This window comes from Vombatus ursinus, unplaced genomic scaffold, assembly GCF_900497805.2.
Source record: "Vombatus ursinus unplaced genomic scaffold, bare-nosed wombat genome assembly UNPS02014791.1, whole genome shotgun sequence".
Classification (NCBI taxonomy): Eukaryota; Metazoa; Chordata; class Mammalia; order Diprotodontia; family Vombatidae; genus Vombatus; species Vombatus ursinus.
In genome coordinates, this window is record NW_020954569.1 from 36,500,806 (window position 1) to 36,506,450 (window position 5,645).

General features: G+C 38.2%; 1 pseudogene; it reads left to right on the top strand.

The window, feature by feature from the left end:
- The first annotated feature begins 783 nt into the window (after positions 1-783).
- Positions 784-1,875, top strand: LOC114048067 (annotated as a pseudogene).
- Positions 1,876-5,645: the final 3,770 nt, after the last annotated feature.

Below are 5,645 nucleotides of genomic sequence, written 5' to 3' on the forward strand. Positions count from 1 at the left end.
CTTGTTTTGACTATGCACCCATGCTGAACTGCGTTCCTCTCCCTGCCCAGAGTGATATACTTTTCTGATCAACCATTTAGGTTATCTTGGGCTGGAAATTTGTTTCACTCTCTCTTTTTGTGGGTTCTGCTGCTTTAGAATTTTAGAGCCATTTTTTACAGGTATTTGGAGGGGTTTAGGGGAGAGCTCAAGTCACTGTTTTTACTCCATTGTCTTTAAATCACTAATATTTAGATAAACAAATTAAAACATCTCTGGAATATGACCTCAGACTCATTTGATTGGTAGTTAACAATAAAGGAAAATGACAAATTTTGGGAAAAAAGCAAGTACATTTATGCATTGTTGATGGAGTTGTAAACTGGTCCAACTATTCTGGAAAGTAATTTGAAACTGTGCTCTCAAAGAGTAATTTTATTATTAATCTGTTCATATATTTTGACCCATTGATACGACTATTTGTCTATATTACACAGAGATCAAAGACAGAACAACAGAACTTATAGGTATGAAGACATTTATAGCAGTTCCCTTGTGATATCAAAGAATTAGAAACTGAAAAGGGCATCTATATTTAGTAAGTGACTGAACAACTTATGGTATATGTATGTGAAGGAAGGGGGAAGCTTCATAGAAAAATGTGAAGACATGTATGAACTGATATAAAGTGAAGTGAGTGGTATAAGTTCAGTTATTGACCATAAGTGGTCTGCTTTCTGCCTGTAAGTCCACCACAGCCCTGCTTCTGGAGGCCTGGAAACTACCAGCACAGCCAAGGAAGACATGCCTTACCAATACCCAGCATTGACACTAAAGCAAAAGAAAGAATTGTCTGATACAGTTCATCAAATTGTTGCTCTGGGCAAGGGAATCTTGGCAGCAGATGAGTCCACAAGTAGCACTGCAAAGTGGCTGCAGTCCATTGGAACTGAGAACACAGAGGAAAATCTTTGCCTCTTTAGAGACTTACTTCTGATAGCAGATGATCAAGTAAACTCCTATATTGGAGGTGTTATTCTTTTCCTTGAGACACTTTACCAGAAAGCCAATGATGGTCATTCCTTCCCCAAAGTCATAAAGGCAAAGGGTGGCATTGTAGTCATGGTGGACAAAGGTGTAGTGCCCCTGGCAGGGAACAATGGTGAGACTGCCATCCAAGGTCTAGGTGGGCTGAGTGAGTGCTGTGCCCAGTATAAGAAGGATGGAGCTGACTTTGCCAAGTGGCATTGTGTACTGAAGATTGGGGGTAATATACCTTCCCCACTTGCCACTGTGGAGAATGTTAATGTGCTTGTCCGATTTGCCAGCATTTGCCAGTAGAATGGCATTGTCCCCATTGTGGAGCCAGAGATCCCCCGCAATGGAGAACATGATCTGAAGTGTTGTCAGTATGTCACTGAGAAGGTCCTGGCTGCTGTCTACAAAGCCCTGAGTAACCACCATGTCTATCTGAAAGGGACCTTGCTGAAGCCTAACATGGTCACCCCTGGCCATGCCTGTACCCAGAAGTATTCACATAAGGTGATCTCAATGGCAACTGTCACTGCCCTTCACAGGTCTATGCCTTCTGCAGTCACTGGTATCATCTTCCTTCCTGGGGGTCAGAGTGAAGAGGATTCCTCCATCAACCTCAATGCCATCAACACTTGCCCCTTGCACAAGCCATGGGCCCTGACCTTTTCTTATGACCAACTCTTGCAGGCATCTGCCCTCATGACCTGGAGTGGCAAGAAGAAAAATGTCCAGGCTGTGCAAGAGGAATACATTAAGCAGCCCATGGCTAACAGCCAAGCTTCTTAAGGCAAGTAAACTCCAAGTGGAAAGTCAGGAGCTGCAGCCAGTGAGTCTTTTTTTGTCTCTAATTATGCCTACTAACTAAGTCAAGGTTTTCCACCTGGGTATGCCCTAACACTCCAGGCCATCCCTCACAGTCCAGGAAGAGGATGAGATCCCAGAGCTTTGTGCTGACCTCTCCCATCACTCCTAACTTGTGTGGTGTTGTTGCTTTCTGGTGAATCTAGTGACCCCTCCTCAGCCCACTTTTTTCCAATAAACAAGTATTTAACAAGGAAAAAAAAAGTGAAGTGAACAAAACCAAGAGAACTGTTTATACAATAACAATATAAAGACAAATGATTTTCAAAGACTTAAGTACTCTGATCAGAGCAATGAAAACAATGACAGAAAGAGGGAGGGGAGAGAGATTTGGGCATGGCTAATGCAGGAATTTGTTTTGATTTACTACATATTTTAATGGGCTTTGTTCTTGCTTTCACAAATGGTGAAGGAGGGAAAGTGAGTGGAGAGATTTGGAGAAAAATTCAAAAATAAAAATGAAGTAAAACACTTTTTTAAGAAAGAGTGAACCACAACTTATAGACAGCATACATAGTTCTTTGTTATTCATACATAGCACCCTCTCTGTGCTACTTCCTCCTACTTGGTCCTCACAGGTATATTGGTGAGGTGTGCAAATGAACAACTACTCTCACAACCTTGTGGAAATGTATTCATAATACCATAGTCACACTCCACTCCAGTAATTGCCCCATTAATATTTAGTCACTAGACACAATTAACTCAAAGATGCAACATAATATATTAAAATGACATAGCAAAATCAGAAGCTATAAAATATTTTGCCTATAAATTGAGTGACATGTTCTCAAAATACACATAGTATCAATGGAAAAGTGAACCTAAATAGAGTACAGTGGTAGAGAGGCATACACATACATGTAGGGAATGAAAATGGCCAAAGTAACTAACAATTATAGTACTCTTCTAGTAGAGTCCTCAAAAACCTCCCACTTAGTGCAATATAACTGCCAGAACATTGCTCATCTGATATACCAAGGGCTATTCATCTCTGTAGATAGCTTTTGATTGATAGGGCCAGCTCTCTGTTCAGTCCATATTTGATTGTCTCCTTGGTTTTAAAGGTCACGTTCCTTGTTTCTGGTGTTGAGGGACTACCTCTCTGGATCAGTGTCAGTCTAGTGTGTTTCTCTGCTCTCTGTGCCTCAAACTCTCTACAACTGACTTTCTATTTGTTAAAAGGGGTGTATGCCTCTCAATAAGAATCTTCACTATTAAAAATATTTCATTTTTGGATGGCCAAAGGCTATTGCGCCTTTGGATTCTGTCAAGAAGGATATTCCTACTTTGAAAAAGGATAGCAGGGTATTAACACCTTGTTAACATACCTCATCTCTGCTTATATACTGTAAACACCTTGTTAACATACAAGACCATCCTGTTTACATCAACTGAGCAGGGAAGGGAGGGGATTTTCCACTCCCCCCACTCTTACCTCCTTACAGTACTATGTCTATAAGGCTAAAAAAAAGTCCTTAGGCATGTTGGGCAGATCCTCTGTGAAGGTTTTAGAGGATTGCATAGGCAAGAGTTTCATACTATGAAAGAGCAAGGAGAGATAGTGATCAATGCTACCAGAGGAAATAACACATAGATGTGATCCCAGATCCATTGACATATTAAAGTAAACACAGTGTAAGCATAGCACAATAGTGTTTGGAATGTGAAATATGAAGACAGACATGAATCACAGCACTGCTATATACTAGCTGATACCTTTGGTAAGTCATATCATTCCTGTGAGCCCCAGATGTGATCACTAAGTGAACTCCAAACTCATATGAAATGGAAAGTGAACAAATATTAGTCTCTCCATCTTTGTGTATTAATAAAACTCTGTATGTATGTATGTTTAGTATTCATTCCTGTTGGGATAGACAGGATTGGAAAATAATTGAATTATCTATTTTCTGGAGTTTCTGCTTCTCTCAGCTGGCCCCATGTGCTTAGATCAAATATTGAATGAGTAATTGTGGAGAGGTTTCACCAAACAGGTCACTTATTGCACTAAAACAATATCTGAATGTACTATACATTAGTAAAGCAGTCAGAGGGGAAATGTAGATAAAATGCTTTACTGTCTGACATACATTGAGCCTCAGGAACTAGTACCTACTTGTTATTTGTAAAGATTCCAGAAATTTAATTAAGAACTTCCTTGGTGACAGAGATGAAAGAGCCTAAGTTGTGTGACTATAATTCTGTGGCCCCAAAGAAGAGAGATGTCTAAGAGAGATACTCTGCTCTTGTCATCCATAATGAAAAAAGATTTTTCCACCATCACTTTAATGGATTTTTTTATGGCCTAACTTTTCAAAGTGAAAACTGTGCATGGTGTCCTTCATTTGCTATATGGAAGAAAGTATATTAAAGTGTTTCATCCAATTTATTTTATGTGAAATATCTAAGTCTTCTGCACTAGAGGGAAAAGACAATATACCAGAGTGGAAAGAGCACTGGTTTTATAGGCATAACATCTGCATCAAAATGCTGCCTCCATTATTTCAATCAATCCATCAATAAACATTAATTAACCATGTGCCAGGTACTAGGTTAAGCACTAAGGATACAAATAAAGGGCAAAAGATAGCCCCTGGTCTTACTTGTGACCTGTGTTATCTTGGTCAGTCACTTAAACTCTCTGGGACTCAGTTTCCTCATCTATAAAATAAGACTGTTGAATCGGATGACCTACAAAGTTAATTTACACTCTAAATTTCTATTCCTAAGGTAGGGTTGGGTCAAGTTTTAAAATAAAGAATGAAAGAAGAAAGGAAAGAAATAAGTATTTTAAGCTTTTTCTCTATTATATGCCAGGCACTATGCTAAACATTTTACAAATATACCATTTGATCCTCACAACAACTCATGAAGTTAGGCCATATTATTAATTCCATTTTATAGTTGAGGAAACAGAGATTAATGATTTGCCCAGGGTCACACAGCTAGTAAGTGACTGAAGAAAGATTTGAACTCAGGTCTTCCTGACTAAAAATCCAGTGCTCGATCTGCTGAGATACTTAGATTCCTCTAAGTATAAGAATAGGCTATATTTTATATAGTTATATGATCACAAAACATTTGACATGCATTATTTCTTGTAATTTTTGCAACAATTCTATAGGTAGGAAATGGTAATATTGATATTACTGATTTTACAGATGAAGAAATTGAAATTCAAAGAAATTAATTTCCCAAGGTTACATAGCTACATAATGGCAGAGCTGGGACTTCAAATCATTTTACTCCAGGTCCAGGGTTCTTTCCACTACACCATGCAATGTCAAGAGACAATACCAACTGGTCATGGGTTTCCTAATCTGAAAACAAAAGGAATTCTACCTATCTACAAACATTTAAAAGGTATGCCAAGAATTTGAGAGATAAGGTCCTTGAATATTTTAAGCTTGTTTTCCATGATGGTTAGAAAAGATTTTATAATTAACATTACATTAGATATTTTTATCATAACAGCATATGTTGTTTCTTTTTTATAAATGCAACAGTTGTTTGTTTAAGATCCACATTGATAGTCAGAAATCAGATAATGTTTGGTGGCCTGGATATGGCCTTTGAGCAAAGAGAATGGATTCTATTCTTCACTGTCTTAATGCACCAAACAAGGAACCCAATATGAAATTCACCATTTCAAAAATGATTAAGCTCTGCAAAAGATGACCATATCAATGTGCAATGTAACAAAAAGAATGATTTTTTTTTAAACAAGCAGATCTCTGAACTGTCACAAATACTTTCAGGCTCACCAC